The following is a 14,684-nucleotide window of genomic DNA, read 5'->3' as shown; positions in this document are numbered from 1 at the left end:
AGTTGCGGTGTGCCGCGGGGTAGCGGGTCGACGATACACCCCCCCCCCCCCCCAATATCACCGCAGATTTTTGCAGTTCTTCTGCATTTATGTAATACCGTACAATGCGCTGCATTATACACGCCACACAAAATCAAGCACAACCATTGAATGTGATTCAACAAATAAATATAATTGGTTGTAGTTTTTAATTATCACATCAATCCTGGCCTTGTTGCTGTGAAAAAATAAATTATCAAAACAGAACTTTCTGCAAAGTAAATATCACACACCTCGAAATTAAAATGCCCCCCCCCGGGCCGGACATTTAACAATGTAACAATGGTGCCTTCGTGTGGTGTAACTGGGAGTTGGCCAGTGGATTGAATGTCTTCGGACCTTATAAACGTTGGTAAAAAAAATCAAATCCTCTGGGAATAAGAGTGACTCTTTCTCTCTGTGTGTGTTTGCTCTCATGGGCACTGTTCAACCGTGGTTGCTTTTTCAACTCAATGAACGTTCTATTACAATTATTCTATTTCGTAACGACTCAAAAATGTTTAATTAACACGATGTCAAGTTTATTTGGTTAACCAAGTAATAATTCAAACGATGCAGGATAGGCTTATTTGTACGTGGCCTGGGTCACCAAAATGACAAACAGCAATGAGCACCCATAAGGCATACCATTAAAACGCATTCAGAAATAACCGTGCAACGTTCTCCTTATTGAATGTTTTTTTCATACGCTTCATGCCGTGTTTTTTTCGTGTCAATTTTTGTAAATTCTCAATTCTAACATCTGAATGCACCCGCTTTGACATGTGTTTCAGAAACCAGGTCATTCACAAAATATAATGGAGCAAAAAACTGAAAATTGTTCAAAGGAGCATGGAAACGTGCACACTTGGAACAAAAATTGAGAAACACGTGGGTTAGAGCACGTACACAGGTTAACGACATCTTTCAAACTGTTAAGACACGTAAATGGTGCCTGGGCAGATGTTGCTTGAAGGGATGGTGGGCCAATGGTCAAGGACAACTGCGGAGTGGCAGCCAAGGAATGGAACGCGTCTGAGAGGCCATTCGTCAAAGAGACGGAGCGTTGAAATCGGCGTGCGTGCAGAGATTCCACGTTGCAGGATTGTGAGAGGTGGCAGCGATTCGGGAAGGCATCCATCCAGCGGTGATCGTGGCTAACAAGGAAACTGCAGCCAATTCACTCTGTGGCTGTTTTCATGCTCATGCTCATTATAAAACAGGGCCACCTGTGGCACTTCACGTCTTTGTTCTAAATATAAGTGTCTTGTTAATTAAAGTTTTCGACTGCAGTTCCACAAGGGCTCCGTGATTTATTGCAGCACGCATACCTCAGGCGTTGGGTAAGTGCGCATGTTGCGACTGAACTCAAATGTAACGGGTGTAATGACTTTGGAGATGATGCTGATAACGTGTGAAGTTGAGCGCATTCTATTTCCATGAGGGGAGATGACACCGTGTATAAGGAAGAGATTATATTACACGCAATCTCAATGAAGTATTTCGCAGGTAATTTTTTCAGCATTGGGATGTTTGGCCAATAGCAGTCACATGTTATAATCCAGGATGCTTCAAAAAAATGTGAACACTTGCATGGGACTATCGTTTGAATGGAAACAGAATGGATAACACACTGAATGAAACATGATCACAAATGTATGTTAATAGCTTCAAAAGTCACAGAATCTCCACTTGTTCGCCATCACTGTCAACACATGCCGGGGAATCTTGTCCAGGTGGTCTCCAGAGCCCGGAGGTCACATTTCTTGCGGCATTGTTGATCATTCTCGGAAGTGTTAACATTGTTTTGAAGCACCCTGTATTTCAGCTGTGCGACGAAATTGAAGCACCCCAGCGAGATCCCATGCAGGGCAGGGAGAGAGATCAAACGAACTCCACTCAAGAGAAGGTGGGGCCCGAGGCGGTACTCGAACCCAGGTCGTTGTTGCTGTGAGGCACGAGCGTTTCCACTGCAGCCCCGTTGAGGCCTCCCACATCTGGAGGAATTGTGGGGGTCGCTAGCCCCCGAGATCCCTCCCTCGGTACCCCTAACGGCCGGGTTAACCTCATTACTCGCCCCCTCGCTGCTAGGCGAACCGCTGCTGGGTTCTTCACCCATGGGGTGAGAGCCGTCGCTCGAGGATTCCCCTCCCCCGCGGGTCCGCGTAGTAGGCATGGTTAATTACGTACGCGCACACCCACACACAGCTCTGCGCGGCACTCACTCAACCCTGACCACTCACGCTAGGATCGCGCACCTGTATTATACACGTCGTGAACGTGCGCGCACACACACATACAGCTCCACACGCGATACCCACTCTTGCGCCGCTCTGCGCCGCGCTCGCCGCTCACGTTATGATCGCGCACCTGGGGTACGCCGATTACGCACGCCGCGAGCTTACGCATACACAGTACCACACGCGTTCACACTTATAACACGAGATCACACGAGGCCACGATCAGCTATTAATGATTTATTATCCGCTACCTGGAACTAGATGTTAAATCAGTGAGTCGACGAGGCTGGCCTACGCTGATACCTCTGAATCTATTCTCTATTTATCGGCTATGATCCTACTTTTACCTCCTTACTCACCGTTAAGTGTCCACGGCGGTCCGCTGATCCTTGTGCTAACAGCGTACCTCGGCGCGTCGCACGGACGTCCGGGTCGCTGGTTGGAGCTGCGTCTGGTCGCCTGGCGCTGGAGTAAGGGAGAGCCCGATTTCCCCTTTGCGCCCACTATTTATCCTCCCTACCTCAAAGGGAATGCGGCTCTGGACAATAGGCTCGCGACCCTCTGGCACGCGCACCGCGGTTCCGGGCGCTTTTGATATGCTACTTAATGCTCAACCTGCGCGGCGCAAATTCCAATCAATCCGCTTTTGATATGCTAATTAATGCTCAACCTGCGCGGCGCAAATTCCAATCAATCCCTTTCTCACGCAGCCCCCCCCATTATCGCAGTTTATGCAGCGGCGGCCGTCACAAAGGTGCGCCGTGGGAATTTGTGCACGTCTCCCCGCGTGACCCCGCTCTCCCGATTACTCATACTAACAGCCTTATCCTTTAACTCCCCTAACAATGGTGCCTGCGTGCCCGAGCGTAATTATGCCGTCCCTCCGCTCCCTGTGCGGGGTGCCTGATTATGCAATTCAGATGCGCTGCGTGTTTTCTAATGATGCTCCTCCATCACAATGCTTATTCCCTCTGCCTGCCCCGTCGATACTTGCGTGTGTGGGGTGTGTGGGATGCGTTTCACCCGCGGTGGCCGAGTGGCCCCTCGCTGCGACCTTGCAATCTTAAGGCCGGTCGCAGCGCCGCGGTGCAAAGTAGCGTCGGGGGAGGTCGTCCAATTCCCTGGTCGCCGGAAACCGTGAAAGTTTAATCCCGGTAAGGGCTTCTCGGATAAAAACCGGTCGGCCAGGTGACCTCCTCTCGGAGCTCTATGGGGGGGGGGGGGGGGGGAATGCGTGCGGGTGTGTTCATGTGAGGTGAGGTGAGGGGGACGAGGGGTTGGCTCCGTTGCTTGGTGGTGGCGAGGTCGGGGATGGGGCGCCTGCCGAACGGCTTCGTGGCGGCGGCATCACATAATCGTTTAACGCTTTGACGGTGTCGTGAAGAACACCTTTTACCCGTGGGCAGAGCATGCGGTAAGGGGGCGGCGGGTGGGGGGGGGGGCAATGCACCGCCCCCAAAAAACTGAACACCTAAATTAATTTATTTTCAGATGTTTTCAATTAAGATACAAAAAAAACATTGCTTTATTAATTCATATGCACCCGCGATTTCTAATGTGAGGGACAAAGTGAACCTTTGCCCCCCCCTCCCAAATATGCAAGTCAAACTCCGCCTATGCTTTTACCACCTCCATTCGGGAGGACCGTCATACGAGAAACAAACAAGACCCTTACTCATACTGTTTGGTTCTTTCGGTAAAGTCACGTAGGTATAAAATAAAATAAATCACGATGTTTCGGGCGCAACACAAGCGTCCGTCATTTTATTTTCTACCTACGTGACTTTACCAAAAGAACCAAAGAATATGGATTCCTGCAGTCACGAAAGCTTCAAATCAAAACAAGGCCCTGCTTACATTTGCCACTCACCTAATGTGTACGCATTTAAAACACGGATACAAAACAGTCTGCCGCTATTAAACGTGGTCATTGTATGCATTGTGTGGAATCCTTTTCTTTTCTCCTGGGAAATATTTCAATAATTTGTCCAAAATTCATGGGAGAGAGAAAAAAAAACAAGTACTTTTTGGAACCTGGCATATGACACGCCTAATATTAAGGATGTGTTCTTATTTTTGCTGCAGGGAATGTTTTTTTTTATGATGCAGTGTAAATGTGACCATTGTATTTGCTGGCCACACGTTTATGTATGCATGCAAAGTGTGCTGGGGAATGTTACATATTCACGAGGAAACGGACAGCACATGGTACCGTCTCATATTCCATTTTTGACATGACGGGCTGAGTCTCGCTAAATTGGAAGTGCGGCACGGCGATTCCGTACATCGCATTCATGACGATGGTTGTTGTGACTTTAAACACTGCAATTTATCACTGCTCTAATGATGATCTGATTAATGATAGTCTATGATGATCCGGATGGCAGCGGTCATTTTAATAATCAATTTCCCTAATGGATATGTTCCGTATAATTCAGTGTTCTCGTATTTTAGACAATGCATATGTATTGAACGCAGTTTTATATTTCCATGATACGAACTGTGTGTGTGATGCATGGCAATTGCTCTTTGAGTCCCTTGTTTAGAGCGGTGATTTATTGTTGTGATGCTGCATGATTCATGCTCAGCCTTTACAGGACAACAACGTATTGGTCTCATGGGTTTTTCTCCCAAAGATGCCGTTTCATTAATCTATACTTAAAACATGGAGTGGAGGTGATCGAAGGAAAGATTTGTAAAAAACAAAACGGCAGTTTAACTATTGATGGGATAGAAATTTGATCGCTCTAAATAAATTCCCAAAGCATCTCTGCTCAGAGGAAGCCACAAGCTTTTATCCATATTGGATTTACTGATGAATGGCGCGCTCCGAGTGTTAGCGACAGCTTTAATGGAACCTTGATGGACGAGGCTAGAGCCCACAAGGGATTTGTTCACCCATCTTTATAAGAACATCTCGCCACCTCGACGAGAAGAGGGAATGGTGGCATAACCAGGGTCGCTCGCCCGAGCCCCCATCTTGTAGGTAGAGGGCATCCGTCTTTGCCTCCGACACGAGTGAGAGTGGACGGAAATGTGATCTCTGGTTCGTGGAAGTTCATATATATATACACATGTTGAAGCACGCGACTGCATTTTGTTCTCAGACATCAAGACATCACGTGAGAATCACATTACTTTATTGTTATTTGGCATTCGAATAAAGAACGTGGTAAATTATAACACAAATCTTCATTGGCATTGTTGACTAAACCGTGCACAAGGAAGGTTAAACATAATGCAATGCCACGTGGCATTGGCATGACAATCGTGATACTGTATCGGATTATCCACAACAGAATCAATAAGCGACTACATTTCACATCACATCACGAGCCTGTCCGGGTTAGTGGCAATAGTCGGCAATTGCTCAAATAATAAAAATGTTATTAAACTTTTTTTTCATAACAATGTTAGTGTGATTAAGGCAGAGGAAAACATGTCTTAATGATGGCATGACAATACCATAGATGAATCAAATTGACCATAAAAATGTATTTAAAATGATTCCAACTTGTCAAAATGAACAACACTAGCAAGAACGCTCTAATAATAACTTACAACTTTCGTGACTGCAGGAATTCATATTCTGTGGTTCTTTCAGTAAAGTGACGTAGAAGGGAAACAATAAAATAATAAAAATTAAACAGTAAAATTGTCACGACGTTTCGATTGCAACACAAGCAATGTCATCAGGTGTGAAAACCACAGCAAGAAAATTGCTTGTGTTGCAATCGAAACGTCGTGAGAATTTTATTGTTTTATTTTTATTATTTTATTATTTCCCTTCTACGTGACTTTACCGAAAGAACCAAGAATAGAAAAAATATACAGTAATAACAGTAAAATTATAAAAATCTAAATAAAGTGAATTTTTTTTTTAAATATCACGACGTTTCAATCGCGACACAAGCAGTCGAAACGTCGTGATATTTGTATTATTTTTATTCACTTTATTTTTCATAATAAACGTTTTTTTTTTTTATAACTGTGTCGTAACCCTCCACCACCCGACACGGCCAATCAGCAAAAAAGTGTCAATTTGACAAAAGTCAAATAGTTCACTACTTATTTTATTGCTATTTTTTTCTTTCAAAGCGACTTTACCAATTAGACCATAGTAAATGCTGGGCTATCCAACGACCGTGTTCAAGTAATCGATTGCTCCACCGATGTTTTTTTTCGTCGATTCGATTAACTCGACGAATCGCATATACCACAGAAATAGTTAGTTGGGGGGGGGGTTAGTCTCGCCTTTGTTTCAACGTGTGCCGCTGGACGGGAGGTGATGGGCGTGGCATCGTCGTCAGTTGCGTCACGTCGTGGCGTGGCTTGCGAGGTGGCGTCAGCTATTTTCAAAGGGGCACCGAGACGATTGACCACAAGAAAAAAAATTAGCCGAATACAATTTATACTCTTAGGTTTTTTCGGTAAAGTCACGTAGGTAAAAAATAAATAATAATAAATAAATAATAATAAAAAGAATAGAAAAATAATAGAAATAAAATATTTTATTTCTATTATTTTAAAAATATTTTATTTCTATTATTTTTTCTATTATTTTGTATTATTTACTTTTATTTATTTTTTACCTACGTGACTTTACCGAGAAAACCTAAGAGTATGAATCCTTGCAGTCACGAAAGCTTCAAATCTAGAACGAATACCATTTATCGATGACGATTCATTGATTGAATCGACGAATCGTCCCGGCTCTAAGTAATAGTCTTTGACCCAGGAAAACCGCGCCATTGCCCCTTGACCTTTCCACGCGAGTCCAAGCATTGCGATGTTTTGCGCGGCGCATGAGTGAGTTATGATGCTAACCATCCCACGGCCCTCCAACTTGAGTAATTTTGAGAATAAAAATTTGTCGTTTTCCAAACGATGATGCACGGCATCGCTCGGTCTGAAAATAGTGACTCGCTGAAGCTGCAAAGAGGCAAAGCCACGGAATTAACCATAGCAGCTGTGATGCTGCTAAGGGTGTATAGCACGCGGTGGGTCTCGTGTAATTGTGTTTTTTGTCTTCAAACAGATTGTGCAACATCTGCTGTGAAGGTCTCTTGTTGATTTACAAAAAAAATATTATCGGTACAACTTCAAATGACAGTGGGTGTAAACAGTGTAATTTTTTTGGTGTTATTTAGATTAATGACATTATCTAACACGTTTTTGTTATCGTATTGTGACTTGATAAACTTGAATATACATGATTTACATGAATATGTATTTGTTGTAAATTATGTACATTGTTGCATATTAAATGGAATATTGGCAGAACAAATAACATTTTCCGGTAATTTCGTCGGAGGGCAATAATAACTTCATAGTACTGTATAGCATGCTCTTTTTGTGTTTAAATTATGCATGAGGTATACACGTGCACGACGTCCGCATGGCTAAAGGCTATCATTGCCAAGTGCTCATACCATCAAGATGGGCTATGTTATGTAATTCCATGGTATTCTCGCAATGGCAGTATGCACACAATGTAGCGTCACATCTCAGACTTTTATGAGAATAAAACGTATTCTTATTGAGATAAACATCTTCCTATTTAGATAAGCGTGGGGGAAAGACTTTAATCGGAATAAGAATATTCAGTTATCTCCATGGCAGCCCTGACATAGTCAAATAAATGCAATTGTTACCCGTACAGCAGTATAACGTGCACCGTGTAGCAATTAGAGGAGATACATCCAACTGCGAAATGTGGTACAGCGAGTGAGCTGACTTAAAGGTAATGAGTGCCTAGTTCTCAACGCTTGTTCACCGCATTGCAATTTCATTTGTTTGGCTGAGTTGGGTGGTGGAGGATCTTACGACAGAAATGTTTTACGTCGTAATAATATTGGTTGTGAAAGCCTATATATTACGTTATACTGGTATTTGAGTGCATGGATCTATGTATATTCCGTGGTATTGTTAAAGTGCTTTGCAATACAGCATTCGCAGTACTCGACTGGAAGGTTATACTTAATCCTGTCCTCTGTGGCTTGATGGTCACGCGTTTAAATAATTTGATTCACAATCAGAAGGTTGTGAGCTCACATCCCGTTACGGCGATCAGGGGCCGTCCATAAATGACGTCACGCGATTTTGGACGACGTCACAAAAGTCAGACCCCCCCCCCTCAAATATGACGTCACAAAGCTCTGCCCCCACCCCCAAACCATATTTCCATTTTGAAAATAAAACATGCTTTAAATCGCTTTAAACTATTGTCATTGTAGTGCGTATTTAATGTGGCGCTGCACTCTGATAATTGTAGGAGTGTTGTTATAACAATTAGTGTTGTTATAACAATTCTATATTTACTAAAAGTTGCGCATTTTGATGTGACGTCACATTTCTCAACCCCCCCCCCCCCCCTCGTCACACATCGTCACAAATGTCTGACCCCCCCCCCCCCCCACTAGGTGTGTGATGTAATTTATGGACGGACCCTCACTCAGCCCATCATCTCTCCGGGGTCAATACAATTGGTGTCATTTCACGGGAAGTAAACGGTGGCGGCTGTTGCTTTGAGAAAATAGTTTCCTGCCAATAGAATGTGGAATTTTCACGACTGGTTCGGACGCTGCTCAGTGAAGATGGGCACTGACCTACTATTGTTTGACAGGGGACTTGCACGTTCCCTTCAACATCGCTCATGAGCTGTCCTCCACTGCATGAAGGCGTACCCAGCGTCATTGCCACTCTCCCCCATGGTCTCATGATGTTACAATCCATCTAGCGCCTACACACCCTGGGTGGTTCATCACTCAATCTCCACAGCGGTCATTCTCTTGAGCTTGGCTGCCACTCTGTCATCAGTCTCTACCAGCGGCCATCACTCCTCCTAGCGACGTGTTCTTTGTAAAGCTTAGCAGTCAGTACGATGTCCATCGCTGGTGCACGTTACATCGTGCATGTGTATCTTAGTTTAACTTCAAACATGCGTCTCTGCGCGCTTCTTTGCACGCTGCACGTTCAGCATTTTGTGATTATGTTATTTTGATTGGCTTGTGTTATAATGGTCGGGGTATGGCCATAATTTGACACGTCGGCTCGTGCAGTAACCCGCTGTATTTCGTGTTGTATGAGCACAGAATAGCAAACCTCACCTTCTCTCTACTCCTAATCAATCCCACCGATGTGCAGTACTTTCACTCGAGGCCACTTGTGTGTTCTTGCATCTTCATTGTCGTTTTGGTTAACAACCAGCTCAATGTGCAGCCGGACGAGCATGTTCGATGCCAGAATCAATCCGTCCACGTGCTGTGGATCTCCGTTGCCGATGATTTAACAACATCACCACCCGGGTCTGGTATGGTGTGATCGGTTTCTCGGATCGATTGTGTGTGAATCGTAATGTGGATTTATTGGGATCGATACACGTATCCCGTACGGGGAATTCCACGTCTGCATTGGAGCTTTGTACTTGCTGTAATTTGGTACATGATTGTGTCCGACGTACAGCGAATGATAGTAATGTTGACCGAATGAGGTTTGAATTTGTATTCTGCAACTAGGATTTGAACTGATAATACAACTAAAACCAAACTATTCTTATTTTACCAGGAAAGGCCTGCTGAGCTATGAAGCTTTATTCAGACGCGACTTGGCCAAAAATGATAGCTCAATGAAGTGGCTTATCACGTGGATATCTATAGCAGCCATATACTATAAACGCGTGTTTCTTAATGTGAAGGGAAAAAACCGGAGGACCCGGAGAAAAATCCACGCAACCACGGAGAAAACATGCAAACTACAAATACACAGTCGTCAGAATCATTTAATGACCACAGTTTGGCGCCCATTTGTCAGGACTTAATAGCGGGGGGGGGAGGGGGGCAGCCACCACGCGTTAAAAACGGCAGCAGCCAATCACAGAATATGTCACGAGGATTCCATCGTAGCATCATGACATCACTGTAAATCCCCGCCCACAGATGAAGCACATCCATACGTGAGCATCAAAAATACAAAGATCCTTAGCACACTGTTGGGGCAAGTGCTGCTAGCTAGACCCTATGAAGGCCGGCACGGTACATGACGGGGTGGATGGCCAGCACCACGCCCGCCCGCCTTTGTCTCCCCTGTTGCAATGTTTTTTTTACACACCACACAAGGTACTCATTTGAGACTGAGTCGACCTAGGGGAGGCCCAGGACCGGTTCAGATAATCGCCACTGGGTGTTGACCATGAGCGAGATTTGAACGCGAGTCGCTGGGTCTGTAGCACAGCGCGCTAACTGCTACACTACCGCTCCACACGTGCGTGTGTATGTGCATCATGCACATACACAGATATGTAGACAGTGACATTCATTCTGTCCCTGGGCATATTATTATCTGCAGCCCCAAATCAATCGGTGAAAATTCCTGCCAACCTGCGAATCGGTGACTCCAATTTGTATTTTGTCCGCAGATAAGAGGAATCACCCTGAGTGACGCTAAATCCATGGGCACGTCAGAACGGACCGTCACAGCCAGATTTGATGCAGCAAATCTGGCTGTGACGGTCCCACCTGATGACGGAGACTTGTGTTGCCTCCGAAACGTCGTGAGTTTATTATTTTATTTTTATTAATTTTAATTTCATTTTTTTACCTACGTGACTTTACCGAAAGAACTAAGAGTATACACGTCAGAACGGTTCCACCAATGTCAGAAGCATTTGGGAAGTGTTCCAACGTCACCAGAATTGGAGCCTTACTACCTTCACAGAGGGGACCCCTATCTCGGTGGGTCTTACGTGGCGCCACTTTCCAGCACATTGGCGCGGATCGCACGTGCTACGTGAAGGGTGGGTCATGGGTCATCCATCACGCCGGGCCCACGCTCCCTTGAGTGGCGACACCCTAAAATTGCGGAATTCTGAAATTTTTGGGGAAATTTCTGCGAATCTGTGCCCCCCCCACCACCGCCCTAACCACGCCCACTTCGAGCCATTCCGAAGCGCACGCTGAGGATGAGGAGGAGGGGGTACAGCGCAATGGGGGTCTGCAGGAGGAGAAAACTGCCCTCTGTGAAAGAGCGACCCTGAGGCAAAAAAATTGCCGTCAGTCCACCCACATTGGGGAGAAATTACGACCCAAACAAATAAAAAAAAATCTTTCGGGCCCAACGTTTTCTGAATTATTACTGGCTATCAAAGTAAACTAAATCACTAACAATAACAAATTAGGAATTATAACCCCGAGGGTTAAGTGATCTGAAAGGATGTACAGTATGTATCTGTGTTGCGAGAATACAATTATAATTCTTGGCATGAGCATAATAAATAAATAAGTGAATTCATTAACGATTTGCATTGCATTAATCACACTTTAATTACACTGATTGTCTACATAGCTTCATTTTGCATCTCGCCCGATTGTGGGTAATGAAATTTTTTAAATGCGGTAAACATAATGGCCTTCAGAGTAAAGTTAAACCAATCTTAATACATTTTCTGAATGCAAGTTAAATTTATATTAAGAGTCTCTGAATGCCCCATCCATGGGGTAATCTAATTTGAGTGATAATGGGAGACGTTGAATAATGTAACTATGTGCAGTTAGCAACTGTTTATATTGTGTGATTAAAACTGCTCTCTTAGCACCGTCATTTTCTGCCGGCTGCTGCTTGGGGACATCTCGCCACGGCGACGAGATGTTAACTGCCTCGCCAGGTATGCAGGAGGTCGCGGGTTCGATCCCGACCCTGACGCATTTTCTCCCCCGTTGCGGCGTGGATCTTTCTCCAGGTTTTCCGGTTGCTCCACATTTCAAAGCATGTATTTAGAGCACTTGGCTGCAATACATTTCCACGTGATAAGCCACTTCGTTGAGCTATCATTTGTGGCCAGGTCGCTCCTGAAAATAGCTAATTGGTAAAAAAATTTAAAAAAATGTGTGTTTTAGTTGTATTTAATAAGAGTGCAGTGTCTCTTGGAAACAATGTCCAACGTTAAGGAGATTTTAGTGCAAGTATAGGTCCCAGAGGGACGAAGAATATGTTATATGCTCGGCCTAACGTGGCCTGTACGTAAGTATCACACGCAGGTTCCATCTTGACATCAATTTGGATCTCAGCCTGAAATTGGTCGCTGATGGTGTGTGTCATCATGCCCGGCTCGTAGACATCAAAGGGATGATCGAAGGCTTTAACCTCTGAGTGCGACTGATGTGAAAATACAACAACAACAAGACAAGGATGATCCTCCGCTACACACCACGTTGTTAGACTGTCATAATAATGCAATATACCAGTTACATGTAGTAATAAGTAATAGCATACAGAGTCATGGTATCGTCATGCCTATATATATCGTACGTTTGGCGGTGTTCATCTCTGTTGGCCGTTGAGTTTGAGGTGGAAAGTACACGTCCCTGGTTATCGTCATGCCAGCGACTGTGCGATTTCCCACGAGGTGGTACTCATATTATCGACCGCAGAGGAATGATTGGCTCAATAGAGCCCCCGGGCCAGTGTTTGAACTCTCAACCTGCCACTTCAGAGTCAGGTGCAAGGCCGCAGCGTGGCCTGTCAGCCTGTGACATGAAGCCCTGCAACTGAATCATAATCATGCATTCACCCATTTTAATTCGTGCCTTCAAGCCCGTGCTATCGACGAAAGGTGTACTACATTAGCCAAATGAAAATGCTGGATACCCGCATATTTATGTTGCGTGTGTTTTTCATCTTCATGATTTACGACGAGCCCAGTTGCTTAAATGCATTGCTTCCATCAACAACGGGAGTTTTGATCTCGCCATTTCACGACAAACACAGTGGTTGTAATACACGTGCCTGCATTCTAATGTGGGCTCTTTCATCTTGCAAGCTGTGGTAATAGTGACATGGCAGTGCAAGCTGCCAGCCGAACAGAAACGGAGTGTAAACATGGCAGAGAATACGGCTCGCCGGTAATTTAGGTGAATGTGCATCGGCTGTTTGTTCAGCGCTGCATTAAATAACCCCGATGCTGCTGATTGCAGTGAAGGCTTGGGCAAAAATTTGGAGGGGATTTATTTGCATTAGAACTGATCATTTTTTTAAAGGAAATTTTAATTGAAAACGGTGCAGAGATTGAAAATGTCCACACAACTGCTGATCACGATTTTAAATGAAGGGGCAATGACTGATCAGAAGGTTTTCATCTTACTGTGTTCTGTATATCAGAGGGATTGCATATTTATTCCCATGCGTCAGCTCATCACAATCATGGCGTTGCATTACAAACTTCCTTCTATTTATCCTGTTCATAGCAATTGTTTAAGTGCCTTACATACATGATGTTTATTATCCTTTGCTGGCTAGGAATGCGTACATCAAATGCCGAAAGAAAAATCTTGTCTGGATTACGTGCAATATTTATTTCCAGGTGGAGTAAGGCAGAACATAATCTACCGTGAACGCGTATCGTCAGTTAATTAGGAATGCACAACTCTGGGCAAATGAGACCCAAATAGTGTGGTTTAATTACGATCAAACCCAATTCCAAACTGATCTAATAAGTTGCACAATTCCATGGAACCAATCTTATCTGTGGCCATGTTATTCCCACCTCTTAACACCCTATTGTCTGAATATTTTTTCAGGTTATGCATGGAATGAGGCATGTGTAACTGCATTACAGTACAGTACTGAAATTATTATCCATGCAAATTAGTAGCACATATGACATTAAGACTAATTAATGAAAGTAGTCAAATATAAAAGACAGATCAAATGAAACATAAGAAATGAATTAATTTTGGTCAATTCAACCCAAATCACCATAAATTATTTAATCTTAAGTGGTGGTGGTGGTGGTGGCGAGGGAGGGCATCATGACACGTTTCCAAGTGAAGTATTAAAAGCATCCTCCTTCCTCGAAGTTCTGAAGCTGAATTTCCGTTCCACCCCTTCCCTACTTGGCGGTCCGTGTGCTGTAGCAGGCTCCGATTGATATATAATGAATAAGTAAAAACAATGTAATTATTACAAGCAAAGGTAGTTTGCCCAGCAAGCCTGGGGCAAGAGGAAGCGCCCGGTGAAATTGCTCGCCTTGACACGCGGCACGCCGCGTCGGTGCGTTCATTTCGTCACGGACTACAAGTCTATCCTCCGCATCACCCCGGATTACTAGAGTTCTACCTCCACCGCGTTACGAGGTGTTCACGGTTTCACGGTGGTCGAAATCAATGCCGGATTCAACTAGTGCGGGGCCTGTAACATATGTTATAACGGGGCCCTAAATTGAAAAAAACACACACAAATTTTAAAACATTAATTTTTTACTTGCATAGTAAAGTAATTGGATTTTTTTATTTGTTATACAGCCAGATAATTCGACAAATCGCTAACCTTAACACCGAGTCGTTATTAAAAGTTGAAGGCAGTATAGTACTATAGTAATAGAGCAAGTGCAGAATCACTGAACAGAAATTGATAGCTGGAAAGCATTTAGCA

The sequence above is a fragment of the Lampetra fluviatilis genome, chromosome 2, assembly GCF_964198595.1.
Source record: "Lampetra fluviatilis chromosome 2, kcLamFluv1.1, whole genome shotgun sequence".
NCBI classification, from domain to species: domain Eukaryota; kingdom Metazoa; phylum Chordata; class Hyperoartia; order Petromyzontiformes; family Petromyzontidae; genus Lampetra; species Lampetra fluviatilis.
The sequence above is the reverse complement of the archived record's forward strand: the minus strand, read 5'-3'. Positions refer to the sequence as shown.